At 41.0% G+C, this 15,953-nt stretch overlaps 1 protein-coding gene across 2 annotated transcripts in view; it reads right to left on the bottom strand.

Annotated features, from left to right (window-relative positions):
• The window catches only part of KCNH1 (potassium voltage-gated channel subfamily H member 1), a 311,923-nt gene that overhangs the window by 112,056 nt on the left and 183,914 nt on the right, over positions 1-15,953 (bottom strand). The gene's annotated exons all lie outside the window — the stretch shown is intronic.

Below are 15,953 nucleotides of genomic sequence, written 5' to 3'. Positions count from 1 at the left end.
ATGAGCCCTTTCTAAAGCCCCCACTTACAGGCACTGCAAAATATAGAAAGTAACAGACACAGAAACTCACAATGTAATATAAAGATAAATAAGCAAAGGACGTAACATAACGAAACAAAACCAACAAATGAGGCATGGACGAGGACTGCCTCCTCAATGTTCCCACAGCAACATCGAGATCTCAGAGCACTTACCATACATGCTATCGTCATCAGGGTCTCTGACCACTCCCCACACTACCCCAACAGATTATGAGCTTCAGGTAGTTTTACTCTTTTGCTAAATCCTTACTGATTTATCATACAAGCCCTGACACACCATATAGCCCAGGAATGAGTCAGCCAATGACACAAAGCTCTAATTCTCTTCCTTAGGACCTGCCACGTAGTAGGCACTCAATAAAAGCGTGCTGAATTTAAGTAAGTTGTTAATGACTAGGCTGTCCTTTCTGAAATGTGTTTTTGGGGATTACTCCACATGAAAGACCTCTTGGGCTCCACTCCTAGGGGTGAAGGGTTCACATCTTTCAGGACAGTAGCAGCTAGTGCTCCAAGCCATTCTCAACTCAACCGCATTATTCAAAAGCAGACCCTTTCAGAAACGATTTGCAATGGTTTTCTGAATAACAAAGAACAAGAGTCATTATCACTGAAGTATGGAGTAAAACTGCTTTATGCTAAAGGATGTCAACATTCTCCTACAGGTTCTGGAGGGGGGAAAGGCAGGCCATTCCGGAAGTATGCAGGGCTTGTGTGTTTGAGTATGTTGTGGGGGCTATTCAATGTCATGTAGGGTCTGGCCCCTTCATTTCTCCTTAGGGCAGTGGGAATGATACACAGGGCCCTTTGAGCAATCTGGTTCAACGGGAACCCCACTTTAAGGAGGGAACTGCAGCTCCCACTCAGCAAAACCAAAGGCCTCGCCTTTTGTTAACCAGCCTATCCTCCTCAGAAGGCATTCAATAGGTATGTCTGTTACCCAACTAAACGTGTTCCCAGGTTGTTTCCCCACAATGTGAAGTATTTTCTCTACGATGAGTTCTAGTAGGAACGATTTCTTTCTTATCACATTCCTAGTGCTGTTTTAGGGCCCTGTGAAGATCGGGACCCTGTGCTGCAGCCAGGCCAGCTGCTTCTTCATGTCGCCATTCATGTTGCCCCCTAGAATCTATTCTCAGCAGAGCAGCCAGAAGGACCCCTTAACACTAAGTCAAATCACATCCCCCATTTCACTCAGAATAAAAGCCGAAGCCCTGACCACAACCCAGAAGTCCCTCTGATCTGTCCCCTCCTCTCTCTCCAACCTCCTCCTTCCACCCCGACATCCTTGCCGTTCCCTCTTCACATTCTCCTGCCTCAGAGGCTTTGCACTGGCTGTTCCCTATGCAGAAAGGCCCTTTCCCCAAATAATTTATCACTAACCACATCTCTTTTAAGTCTTGGCTCAACTAAACTTTTTCAAAAAGACTTCTCAAAGAGGCTGTAACATTACATTTCACTTCCAATGCCCGCCCCGCGCCACCCCCCCCACCCCGCCCCGGCCTGGCATTTATGATTTCTTTTACCAAACTCCATGATCCACCCCCGTCCAAAAGCATTTACTGCCTTCTAATAAACCAGAAAACTATGCAGTGTGTTGATCCCTCACATATAGCCCTTAGAATGTGGCAAGCATTGTTCTAAGCTCTGTAGAAATAATTAATAGAATACTTTTATTATGTGTATTAATAATTATTTTCTGACTCCCCCCACTAGAATATTGGTTCCATAAGGGCAAGGATCTTTGCTATATTCACTAATGCATCTCTGGTGCCTAGGCCAGTGCCTAGCACATCATGCGTGCTTAATAAATATCTCTTAATAAATGAATGACTCCCCTACTAGTTCTTTTCACAGAAACATCCTCGAGTTTCCCTTAACTGTCTCAAGCTCTGATGTTTCTCTCCCTTTGCACAGGCCACTGCCTCTCCCTGAAATGCTCTTCCCTCTCATCTGCCCGCAAACTCCTGCTCATCCTTTAACTTCCTTCGAGGGTCACCCCCCATAGAAGCTTCCCTCAAACACGTGCAGGCATAGTCAAGAGCTCCTTTCCCGGTGAAGCCAGATCAAACCGAGGATGCTTTTCTAAAGAATCCTAACCCTGGCAAATAAAGTTGTCTTGAGGAGACATTTCCCTTGAAAGTCAGGAGACAGAGCTGACACCTGGCTAGCAAGCACAGGTTGGGTTGGACCACCTCAATGACAAAACACTTCCCTAGAGCATAATTTTCCCCATTCATTAGATAGCGGTAAACCAGATGTACCCCGGGTTGAACAGGAGGAGGAAGAGAAACTAAGCTGTACCATCCAAAGGAGCAAATTAAAAGATATTTGAAAATAAATAGCTAAGGGAAAAAAAATTTTTTTTTTAAGTAGCAGACAATGACTTCCCATAAAGGGTGTGAAAAATGACAAGGTCAATCCAGAAGACTGAGGTATTCAGACCACAGTCTATCTCCAGTGACTCCGGAGGACTACAATTCTTTCTCTGTTCTCACCTCTCGCAGAGACAATCCTCATGTATTTAATTCATGTCATTTTCCTCCTCTGGTACCCTCAGGAGGTTTGAGAGTATCACTGCAGAACTCTAAAAGACCGATAAAACTGCCCAAGCTTGGCCAGAGTTGAGGTTCTTACTCAGGGCAACACCATCGAGCTTCAATTAACAAATGTGCTCAGGCAACCAACCTTGGTTTTAGGTTTCCAGAAATAATTACTTGAATTTTCAGGCATACTCTCTTTAAAAGCTGCTAGAGAGCTTTATAAATACCTACGGATTATGGCCCCTCAATTCTCTGAGACTCGGACCAAGTATTTGAGCAAGCATGACTTTGCCATAAAGATACCCTGCTAACACAAGCCTTTCCAAACACACAGGCCCATTACATGCTTTGTAGCTTATCCAAGGAAAATACTGTCGCCAACTTCTAGTTGATGTTTTATTTCTGCTTAAGTTTCAGTTATCTTGGATAACTCAAACCTAGATACAGGTTAGAAAACAAGTCTTTCAATTGTCTTCATCAATAATCCACCCATGTTTATATTCAGAAAATATATCCATTTTTAGATTTATAGAAATAAATTCTTTCTAGGCATAATTTCATTGAAAGCTTTTAATGAGCTTTGTAAATTGCCATCCTTCCCAGGGTTCAAATCAGATTAAGACAGAGTGAGACAGGGGGTTGGGATCAGACTCTGCCTGGCCACTAGCTACTTCCTAGTGCCAAGCGATGGAATAAGTTGCAGAGAGCTGTAAACAGGTGCCTCAGTGGGCTGGCTGGGCCATGGCATAGCACCGGACACAGGATAGGCACATAAGGTCTGACAGCTCCAGAAGTCATCTAGTCCCCTCTCCCACAGCATCCCTGATAAGAGTCACCAAGAAGAAATATTTCCCCTCTTAGAGAGCTTTCTACTCTGCTTCTTATGTTACTCCCCAGCTCAAGTGTTGGAAAACTCTCCTCCCTAGTTCATCTCCATTGAGCATAACTGTACCTTTTGCAGATATGCAGGATAAGTTTATTCTTTCTCTTACAAGAAATTTTAAAAGTACTTAGATCAGTGCTAAGAGAATTTTCTGCAGATGATGGAAACGTACTGTATCTGTGTGCTGTCCAATACGGTAACAATATGGTAACTACATGGCCATTTAGCCCTTGCAATGTGCTGGTATAACTGAGGGACTAATTTTTTTTAATTCTACTTGATTTGAATTAATTTAAATTTAAATAGCTAAGGGTCATCAGTGGCTATGATATTGAAATGTTCAGATTTAGAGATATTTCTCATGTCCTCTTTGCCAAAAATCTTCTTCCCTTTTCCAGATAAACAGTCCTTGTTTCTCCAACAATTTCTCAAAAACAAAACAAAACAAACAAACAAAAAAGCCACCTTCCAGAACCTTCTCCATGTAGTCAGTCCTCTCTGGTTATGTCCCAATTTGCCAAACTCCTATAATGTACTAAAATAGAGAACTCCTGGTAAGGTGTGATCTAGAAGACTATGACCTCTTATCTGAGCCTGCTTAGATATCTGATAATCCTCTCCTTAGACCTAAACTAGCCAGTAAGTGTTTGGTATATATTGAGCACTCAAGAGATATTTAAAGCTTAAATGATTATTCTAGATATTTTGGTGTAACTTGATGAGCCCATTTTCCCAATGCTCCAGAGTCTTTTCAGATCTTCTACTTTTTTTTCTTCCTTTGTTCTGATTTGTTTTGTTGGCTTTGAGGATTTGTGGCTCTCCAGAACATCAGATAGTCCTACATTAAAACTTTGTAAAAACACATTAGAAAACTCAAACATAAATATTTTTAAGGATAACCAGGATTATTTGGTATCCTTCTAGGAAGAGATTAAAAAAAAAGGTAACTTAAAAATAAAGCCAATGTTTTCTGCAGGATAATAAAACTTCTAGATAAGCACTTCCTTTCAGAGCTCACAAGTGACATCAGTCAAAGTCAGAGAAAGTTAAATTCTCCATGCTAGACAGGGCAGGACCCTTTCTTTTCACTGAGTTCTAAAAGCCACCTCAAGGGGGTTGCAGATTTTCTACGCACTGAAATGTTCTATGTATTATATAGCAAATCAACTATCAGCAAATTACAATGGCTATAATCTTCTAGACAAATCATTAAAGAGGTGTCGCATTTCTCAGAAAAACAGATAAGTACAAACTGAATTTGAGGAAGCTAAATCACGTCAGAGATACTTTACCACTTTGAAGAACAATTGTTCAGAGAGCCAGCAGATCCCTAAAAATCTTAGCTTTAAGTTTCTCTTCTCCTTACTCCGGATCACGAATATTCTGTAAACAATCCCTGGAAAGCACTAAGACAGGGCTATTTTCAGGAATTTGGGTAAATACTTGCAAAGATCTTTTAAAAAGTGAGTAATTACCACTAACAGATCTCACAATTACTGAATATGTTATGTTTATAAAGCAGGTTTCTTACAGGACACAACCTGAGAATTATTTTTTGAACAGAAAGAATTCATTATAAAGCCACTGCTATAGACTAAATATTTGTGTCCCTCCAAAATTCATATACTGAAATCCTAATCCCTAAAGTAATGGTCTTAGGAGGTGGGACCTTTGGTAGGTGATCAGGTCATGAGGGCTCTGCCCTCATGCGATCAGTGTCCTTATGAAAGAGACCCCAGAGAGTTCTTTTACCCCTTCTGCCACATAAAGATACAGAGTAAAGGCGGCTGTCTATAAATTAGGAAGTGAAGTGGGCCTTCACTAGACTCTAAATCTGCTGGTGCCTTGACCTTGGACTTCCCAGCTTCCAGAATTATAAGAAATACATTTTTGTTGTTTATAAGCTACCCAGTCTATGGTGTTTTTTAATAGCAAACTATAGCTAAGACAGCCACCTTACCTGGCCTACAGAAAGACCCCCTCTCCCCTGCCCTCGCTTTGATGAGTGTCTGTACATGAGTCATAAAGATTTCTGGAAAAAGGGGGGAACTGGGCTGATGATCTTCAACAGATTGCCCAACATCTCATAGCCACAGAATGTTTTTCATTTCTTCTAACAAGTAATCCTTTACCAAACTTTATGTATGCAGATCCTTTTCCTGTGCATTTAATAAAAATAAATAGCTACGTATTCATTTGTAGGCACAAACAAGGTGCATTCTCTTTGATCTCTTTAAACCTCCTAGTTATCCTGAAAAATCTCCAGGCATGGAGTTCAGCCTCTTATTCTGTAAGACCAAGTATTAATTTTAACACACTCGGTACAAGCACAAAGGCCATAAATATATTCATGTGCACCAGAGCTCCATGAGCTATAATTAAATTTTAACCAGAACATTAAACCGCATAAATTTAAGGGAAACATTATCTCCTTAACATTTATCCTTCCAAGAAATTTTTTTTTTTTTTTTTTTTTTTTTTTCTTTTGAGACAAAGTCTTGTTCTCTGGCCCAGGCTAGAGTGCAGTGGCATCATCATGGTTCACAGCAACCTCAAACTCCTGGGCTCAAGCGACCCTCCTGCCTCAGCCTCCCAAGTAGCTGGGACTATAGGTGCACGCCACCACCCCTGAATAATTTTTAATTTTTTGCAGAGACAGGGTCTCACTATGTTGCTCAGGCTGGTCTCAAACTCCTGGACTCAAAAAGGAAATCTTTTATCTAAATGATTGCTTCTGATTTAGGGTCTTTACAGGCACCTATTGCTAGGTGCAAGAATGTCTTCCAGGCAGTCCTAGAGAACGGCATACAAGAATGTAGAAAAGAGGGAGGGAGGCAGAAGAGGAGCCAGATCCCCTCTTCTAGGAAGACACAGGCTCCAAGAGCAATAAAGCAATTTAGACCACAAAAACAAAACCACTGAGTGCCTGTTAAAAATTACATGGAATACTAGTTGGACACCTAAGAGAAATTGGGTCAAAGTGAATAGTTAGGGGGAAAATGTTGATGATCTTAATCAGTGGTTTTCATAACCTCTAATTTATTTGGAGGAAGGAATAGGATGGAGAAGAGGACAATTGGATAGGACTTCAGGCCCTCAACTGGCTTCTGGCTTCAACAAAAACAGCTCCCTATAAAACTTTGATTTCTAAATTGGGCTTCCATGCAAGCTTTTGTTTAATAAGATAAAGAAATTTTGAAAGCCCCTGAGCTATAGGGCCACCCCCACAGAATGTACAGGGAAGAGAGCAGGATTTTACCGACAGTGAACAGGGTAGCTTTGTACTTAGGGACATAGGTTAACAGGCAAATGCTGTTCCTACCTCTAATTATTTGTGCTGAAATCTAATTTATTTTTAAGAGATGGAACAGAAGTTGTATAACATTACTGAAAGTAAACGATAAGGCTGCCAGGAAATTACCTTAAGTGTCAGAAGAATGCTGACGCACTTTGGCAGAGTCCGAGCCGAGTCATATGAAATTCTCATCTGTCGCCACCCCTCAATTTACTGTAGAGCAAAATCATTCTCCTCCCTCATCCTTCCCTTCCAAACACCTTTTCTTCCTAACACTTCCCAAAAGGGAGCTCTAGACTACAGCATGCTGAACCGATACTATCCTCACCAGGAACTTGAAAAACCTGTACAAGACATAGTACTTCTGCAATGAATACAAAGATAAAAAAATATATGGTGGCTGGTCTGAAGGCACTGGGGTTTCCTAGAGACGCGTACATGAATTGCTGTACAGAAAGACAAAGAAAAGCACATACTGTGAAGACAGGGAGCAAACACTCAGTGGTGGCATGGACCGTAGGCAGAGGTGCCGGCTGCTGAACTAACAAACAAATCAATTAAGCACATCCTGGGGAAGCAGGAAAAGCTGGACTCGCTGCCTTTGTCTTAGGTCAGGACCTTCATTTCTTATCTAGACAATTCTAATAACCTCTAAACAGGCCTCCATGCCTCCAAGCTTACTTCATCTGTTCTAACCCATTCTCTACAACACCGGCTTAAAATCCTTCAGTAGCTCCCAGAAGCCAATAATGCTGATCCGTGACTTATACGCTGTTCTTCATGAGCTGAATCCTGCCCATCATGCTGGCTTTACTTCTAAAGAACCCTAACCTCTGTGTCACACAGACATTCCTGGAGGTCCCCAAAGGCTCCATGCTCTCAAATACATATGAACCTTTGCACAGGGTGTTTCTTGTGTCCAGAACATCTTCCTAGTCTCAATCTGGCTAACTCCCTTCATTCTTGGAGACTCAGCTCCTCTACAGAGCTTTTCTGGACAGTCCCTAGGCTGATTAGCCACCATCCCATGTTCCCAGAGCTCCCTGTACTTAGTTCTATTTCAGTATTCAGCACCCTGGCTTGCACTTGCCATGGTCTTTTTTATCTGTAAACTCCCCAAATTCAGATTGTGAATTCCTTAAGGTCAGGAAGTTCATTTGTTTGTTTGTTATCACCACAGGTTAGTGCAGTACCTGGCTCATAATACGGATTCAACAAAAGCCTTGAGTTTAGTAAAATATTTACAGAGGAGGAGGGAAAAAAAAAATCAACGAAAGTGAAGGAAAAGAAATGTTAAATCCTATTCTGCACAAGAACCTTGGAATCAGCCATACTTAGAGTTAAATCTTTCACCGAAACACTCACTGGCTATGTGATTTGGGGAAAGTCACTCAGTACCGTGATGCCTCAGTTTCCCCATGTGAAAATGGGGATAATAATAGCAGCTATTTGATAGTTATTGAGAGGATTAAATGAGCTAGTGCCCGGAATGCATAGAGAAGTGTCTGCCACATAGTCAGCAGTTTTTAAATGCCAGATATTATTATCGTTGTTATAACTTTGTGAACACGTTTTGTAGATTGCCATACAAATGTCTATTTTCTTAAAAATAAAACAGCCTTTTCACGATTCTGTAAGGAAAGTTCCCTGAGGGTTATAGGACAGAAAAACTTTACATCAAATTCGACTCTACTTTTAAAGTGATAGTCTACTCAATTTCATTTAGAAGTATTCTATGTACCTTTTAAAACTCAGAAGACAGAGGTTTAAAGAAAAACAATTTGTATTCGTATTGGAAGAAATGTCTTAGCACTCTTAGGCTGGATTCTATCTTCCCTAGCGCAAATGAAGAATCACATCACTAGCTGGAATAAGGGAATGGCCCCAGGACCTGTGAGCAAGCTACCCAAGGCAGGGAGGGAGGGAGAGAGAGAAGAAAGGAGAGAGAGAAAGGAGAAAGAGAGAAAGAAAGAGAGAGAGAGAGAGAGAGAGAGATTCCTGATGTTTTCTGCAAGTTTTCTCCAGGAAATATCTGATCACATATTTATTTTTCTCAGTCTATGACAAAGTGGATCAAAAAATTGACATCTCTCAACCACCATTAACTGCATTAGGGCATCTTCTTTCAGTAAAGGCAATGCACACACTCTAGAGCTGCTTCGTTTTGTTTATGTTGTTGCTTTTTGGTTTCTTTTAAGCACGTTAGATCTGAAACAAAACCAAACCAAACAACCCAAAGCAGCAGCCATTCTCCTGACTGTTTTCAGGCTTTGAGGGAACTAAATGAAGGGCCAGGAAAAGAAAATATATTTAATATCATGAAGGAAAAGAAAGAAGAAAACAAGAAAAAAAAAAAAAAGCCATGAAAAACAGCTGACTGGGGCTGATTGGCACCCAGTGACTGGCGTATCTGCCTGAGGTGAGCAGGAGGGGCTTCTGCGTGCAGGGCTCTGTGTGAGCAGTGTTGAGCTTCTCCTCTGCACCCCATCAAGAAAGGAGAAAAGGGAAATAATAACATCACACCAGGTGGTCTTGGGATGAGATACTTGGGAGAACTTAGTTCCAGCATTTGGCAAAGTGGCATTGCAAAAGGAAGTTTGAAATCTTCTCTACAGATGTTGAAGGGAAGCTAAATCTGTTTCCAAGGGACGGCCTGCAGGCAAGGCGGTGGCCTGCATCAGTAGCTGTGAGTGTTCTGCGGACCTATAGTATCATTTCAGACTCAAAGGCTCCTCGGGTTTCTTAATTGCCTCTTTGCTATGGTTAAAACAACAGAACTCCAGCAAATCACAAGCTCACCAAAACCATCAGGAGGAATGATGCCACAGTTCACACCCCTGGTAAGCACGCTTCTCTAACAAGGTCACACTCATGGATTTGAACCCCGTGTGGCCCTTTTGCCTTTCTCCCCGCACACAGACACCAGGCCAGCTGTCCTGCAAAGGTGGGCCAGTAGACAGAAGGAAATCAGGCAAAAGAGAGCATTAGTGTCTGCAAAAATCTGTCCCTGCGACTTAAAATTCAACTGGAAACCTGGACCCCGAAAAATGGTCAGTCAGTAATGGACAACACATGGGGTTGTTTCCTGTTACATTCCATTTACGCATTTAAGAGAATCATTAGCTTACGGCTCATCCTCTTCCAAAGTAGATACTCTCATCTCAGTTCCATGCTTTATTTGTCATTTCTACTGGTCCGCTTCTATAATAAAAGGAAGCCATGGTGGCTCAACATCATATTAATACCGTAAGAGACCAGCCTTCAAGCCCCCCTGTAAGACCCAGTAGACTACAAGTTCTCAGCTAGTTCCTTCCGGCCCCAGGCTTCTGGGATCCTCTACACTGTAAAGAGCCATCAGGGAATGGGAAATTTATTTTGCTCACTGAACAGTAAAGGCTGAATTTTAGAATATGAGTCAGACTGGGAAAAATAATAATTAATTGTGAAATGGTTACTTTTACTCCTACACAGCTAGATTAAATGTAGAAGTGCTTAAGACCACTTAAGAAATTTACATGTTTTTCTCAGCCACCTACTGCGACAACTTTACAGGAGTTGGGACATGGGAAAAGGTAATAGGGCCATGAGGGTCCAGAATCTTGAATCTAGGTGGGAATAGCAGCTGCTAACATATTGTACCTCAAGGTTTCTACAATCTCTTATTTTAATACAGGGAAAACTATCCACTAATAGAGTTTTCCCCTGTATATATCAAGGCTCTGTCTTCTTTTCTAGGGACCAACGAACCTATGAAGTACAAATGGCTCTAATGGATTATAAATACTACTGCAATATAAATACCTAGAGGGTGCAGGTAAAAGACCAGGGACAGGGACTTGGTGTTTTCTTTAAATCCCCTGCACACTCTGGAAAGGATTAAGAGATATATAGAAGGGCTGGGTGCAGTGGCTGATGCCTGTAAGTGCTGTCAGCACTTTGGAAGGCTGAGGTGAGAGGATAGCTTGAGCCTGGGAGTTCAAGACCAGCCTGGGTTGCTGCAAGACCCCATCTCTAACAAAAAATAAGAAAATAGCAGGGCATGCCTGTAGTCCCAGCTACACATGAGGCTGAAGCAGAACTGCTTGAGCCCAGGAGTTTGAGGCTGCAGTTAGCTACTATCACACCACTGCACTCCAGCCTGGGCAACAGAGCAAAACTCTATCTACTCCTCCCCCCCGCCCCACAAAAAACAGAAAAGAAATATATGATGATGACACAATGTGAGAGAATCCTGAAAATGTCTGATAAGCATGTTTTAAATTGGGCATAACATGAGCTCCTTCTTTGAAAAAATTTCCCCAAAGGAATACCCATTGAGTGCTCTAATTCCACTTACTATAAGCTCTGGGGACGGACGCCGACCCAGCATGCACCTGCTCAGTAAATCTGACATACCTGTAAATTTGGCTTTGCCCTCACCAGCTCTGGATTCCCCATTTGCTCTGTCAGCCAAAAACAGCACCAGAGCACAAAAGCACGTTGCTTTCTTCCCCTACCATGGCTATGGAAGCTCACCTACAGATCACGTAAGGTCTTAATTATTCTAACAAGACACTAAATTATTTCCCTGAACTAATAATACTCGACAGCACTCCACTTTAATAAAACACAAAATATAAAAAGTGTTATATAAAAAAAACAAACTCTTCATTTAGAGACACAAAGAGGGTTTTTCTAGGTTGGCAGATAGACAGGGAACACAGATGGTGAGGGACTGAGCTAACAAATGGACAAGATGAAAAATAACCATTCTATGCTGGCCAAAGGTACAATGATTTAATGAGGTGATGAGCCAGCAATGCTGGGAGAATTCAAACTCAACTAGCATTTACCGAGTGGCTACTGGGTGTTGAGCATAGGGCTGGATCCTGTAATCAAGGCATGGCATGATTATTACTCACATCACTGCTGTATAGTGTTACTATTTTCAGATTTCAGTTGACAAAACAGCTGAGGCTTAAGGAAAACAGGGTGAAAACCCCCTGAGGATGATGAGGTTGATGACCCTGGTAGTCTGCCAGAACTCTAAGGAGTCATCATTTCCCATCAGGAGATGGATGTCCCACCACCCACAGTCCCTCATTCATTATGTGTATTAAGAAATCAATAAGCCAAAATTAATGAGAAAGTAGTTTTCCCCCCAAAATGCCATAAGTGAAGCAAATACAGAATGTGCCTGCAAAACACTCAAAGTCATCTAATATGGACCCATCACCAGACCTGCAGAAGGCAGGGAAAGCTCTTAGAAGGAACAAGAAAAAGGGATGGATATTACATTGGATCAACTGGCTCGTGTATAGCTCTGCTTCTTCTTAGGTTGAGTTAATGTGCTTCCAAGAAATATGGGAGTGGCATTTTAGACCACCAGACCTTTCTGATAGACCATTAATGGCCTCAAGTGATCCTCCCACCTCTCTCAAAGTGCTGGCAGCACTGACAGGCATAAGCCACTGCGTCCAGCACTTCACGTATTTCTTAATCCTCTCCAGAGTGTGCATGGTATTTAAAGAAAACACCAAGTCCCTGTCCCTGGTCTTTTGCCTGCACCATCTAGGTGTTTATACTCCAGTCCTAACTAACAGTGCTTGGTTCTCCATATGCTGAACAATCACCTTCAGGAATTCGACCCCCGGGAGCATCCTGTTGTATAATTTGTTTTTAAAAAGCCACTAATATGCTTACCTCTTTAGAAGGTGGAAGGACCAATCTATTTGACAAACGTTTATGCTCCTCCATTCTTGCTGAATGCTGATTTTTCTATTCTGTAACTCTACTATCTGTTACCAGTAAGTTTTGGGGTTGGAATTTCTTCCTCTTTGAAATCAAATCTCCCAACACTCACCATGCCGAAGATAAAGTGCCCTTACATGGACATTAAGGTAAGCCTAAGGAGGCCAAGGCCAATTAAAAATAACCAAATGACAGAGAGTGTTTACCAGAGAGCCACAGGATCTTATTCATTTAGCACATGTTTGTGCATGAAGGAGCACAGCGTTAATATTCATTTCCTGTCGGGGATTGAAGGCATCTCTTTGCTATTTGTAATCACATTTTGTTTTAGGGACACATTTATTAGAGTGTCACCAAGTTCATCTCTTTTTAAAGCATAGACACCCTAGGGAGGCAACTGGCCTTCACTTCTACCTCACATACAGCCCTGCTTCAGAAACTCAGCTGCCTTGTCCAGGGGAATAGCAATTTACCCTGAGTGAGTAAGAAATAAGAAGGATTTGGTAATTTGGTATGGCTTGCTGTCAGTATATCAACTAGTAAAAGTTTTTCCAACAGATGCTGACTTAATGATAAGACCACAAAGGACTTCTGTCTTGATCCATGTTTATCAATCCCCTTCAGCGGTGTCTGATGCCCGTACGGATTTTTTGCTTCAGCTAGCTTCTGTTAAAAACCACCTGCTGGGCTAAGGGAAAAAGAACTTTGGTGAAAACATAAGAAAATGTATGTGAAAGTTTCTAACACTGTGCCTGGCATAAAACTGGCATTCGAATAGGTTTCTTCCTTTCTCCTATTGCTCACCTAACATGTAGATTATTATTTTATTTTATTAATGCAGTAAAATGGATGGGAATGGGAGGATTTGCAAAGCATTTGTGTGGGCTGGCATTTGTTGTACTTGGAGAACAAACAAGTTTAGAAGCCACTGGATTTACCATCATGGATTTCCCAAACTATGCCTCTATATGATTCAATTCAACAAACATTAAATATATATTATATGCTCAAACTGTGCTGGGGATATAAGGATTAAAAAAAAAAAAAAAAAGTAGACCCTGCCCCATGTGCTCACAAAACCACAGGGAAGCAGCTTCCAGATGCACATTTGGAGAGATGCAGGGAAGGAAAATGAGTCAATGCCTACTCTCCAGGACAAGAGTTTAATTAATATAATTGAAGCATAATGAGGCTAATTGTAGCATGCAAATATTGCCAATTAACCAACAAATGTCCAATTTTCTCACAAATTTAAAAATTACAGTCTTTTGGATTATTGAAGGAGGGCAAAGGCAGTGTCAATAAGAAAGGCAAGTTCTTTCCATATTGTTCATGGGGAAGTCAGAAGATATTCCTGCCCCTCGGTATCTTCATATGAAATAAGCACTAGATTTAAAAGCAAGATGACAAAAATCTTATTTATGTGCAGAGGAACACCCAATCCAAAAACTACAATGACCTATTGTTTATGTCATGGCTAAAGAGCAAATGAGGTCCACAGCAAAGAAGCACATTGAATGCTTCCATTAGTTAGGGTCATGTTATTCTCACTGTAATTCAATCACTGGTTAGAAGTGAAGTTTCATTATGATCATTAGTGGCTATAAGGAAATTACAATATACTCACATTTAAATTTCATCTTCTAACACTTTTCACAGGAACCTAAATTAAGTTTTCCATGCAGTAGTTCTTGTAACACATAAACTTGTCACCCCTTTTTCTGTTTTGTTTTGTTTTCTAAGATTTTTAGCATCTTAGAAAATTCCCATGACCAAAATTCCCACAAGCAAACCTAGATAAAATGTAACCATTCCCCAAGTTCTAAGTGCGCAGACCAGGGATGAAGAGTGGGAGACAGAAAGGCTGGCCAGATCCTGGAAGGCAAATGCACTTTAGGATGAATAACAGTTAATTTCTCGGCAATCTCAACTCTAAGTACATTAAATGTTGACAATGCCCACCACTGTGGTAAAGTATTTGTAAGGCAGGACTATCAGAGAGAGTTGTAGGTTCTTGAAAAGCAGAGGTCATATCTTATGAACCTACTCACGTTACCTTACAGATAGTAGGCATCCAATAAATGTTTGTTGGATTACATTACTCAACACACTGTTTCTCCTTCCTATCACTTTACAACTTAGAAAATGATTTGACACAGAGAATTTGGAGCAACGAACCATACAAATCTGCTAATGCTCATGTTTCTCTTGTTAGCTGGTTGGTCATGTGGCTGCTTTTCCTGACTCTTGTCTTAATTCAACTTAATATGCATTTAAGCTGAATTCTGTCAAGACTCAACAGTCCATGTTAACTACCCCTGTCCTAGATCATTAGTACACGAGTGGACTCCAGGCATCCCACCCACATACAGTCCGTTGTAACACTGACATTCTTAGCCTTCTATAATAAGCCCTACAGCTAAAGTTGTTTTTCCAGTGATGGAAATTAATTCGCATTAAGCCATCAGTACCATCTCTGCCCCACCTTGTGAATAATGGCATACATCTGTGAGACGGTTGGCCAGGGTACAATCTTTGGTCATGTGACATTTTTCTATATGAAAAAATAACTAGGTCCTTATGAAGCCCAAGTATGAAATTTTGGCTTCTTATTAACATCCTATATTCTTATCAACTGGGCTTCCTAGTCAACTTTTTCTACTTTGTGATTCTTCTCAGATAAAATACTGATTCCTTAATTACATGCACAGAGCACATTATTAGGTGTTATAGAGGTTACAAATATAAACAATTAAGCATCTTAAATTTTAAACAGAGTACAGCAAGTCAGAGAAATGTATACAACTAATAACAATTCAAGGCAGAGTGAAATAACTCCGAGAGAAAAAATAAGTTTAAGTAGCCTGCTAAAAGGCAATGCAAAATTACTTTCAGATGGAAGGATATCAACTTCTTTAAAGATGTGAGCATTGGAACCTGGCCTTATAAGTATACACACCTGTGTATATACATATGCCTGTATTATGTGCCCATATTAAAATATACATTATTTGTACAGAATTCTATAAATATTCTATTATATATATATATAATTCAGATAGAATTAAAGACAATAGGGTGCCCATTCAAAGCTCAATATCTCCATTTAGATGAAGAATTTCTATGTGGATTCATTTAGATCACCATGGGCTCCCTGGAGGATTTGAACTACTAGTTAAGCCATGAGCCTTTCAATCAAGCAACATTATTTTAGATGAAGTTCAATATGTAAACAAAGAATAGCTGCTTAGGTTGGAGGGAAAGGGAGCTCCATCTGCCCCACTCCTCCCCCACACTTGGCCACAGAGCCCAGGTAGAAACTCCTTGACAAGATGACCACCAAGTCCCTTCCTGCTGTCACCGTCTAGGATTTAAGTCTAAGTCTCTATGGAGAACCTGGGAGCACTGTGGGACTAGAAGGAACAGCATGTTGTGTGAGACCTGGAGTCTGCCCTGGGGAGCAT

This window comes from Eulemur rufifrons, chromosome 27 (genome assembly GCF_041146395.1).
Source record: "Eulemur rufifrons isolate Redbay chromosome 27, OSU_ERuf_1, whole genome shotgun sequence".
NCBI lineage: Eukaryota > Metazoa > Chordata > Mammalia > Primates > Lemuridae > Eulemur > Eulemur rufifrons.
Note: the sequence above shows the minus strand (reverse complement) of the source record. Positions and strands in the feature narration are given on the sequence as shown.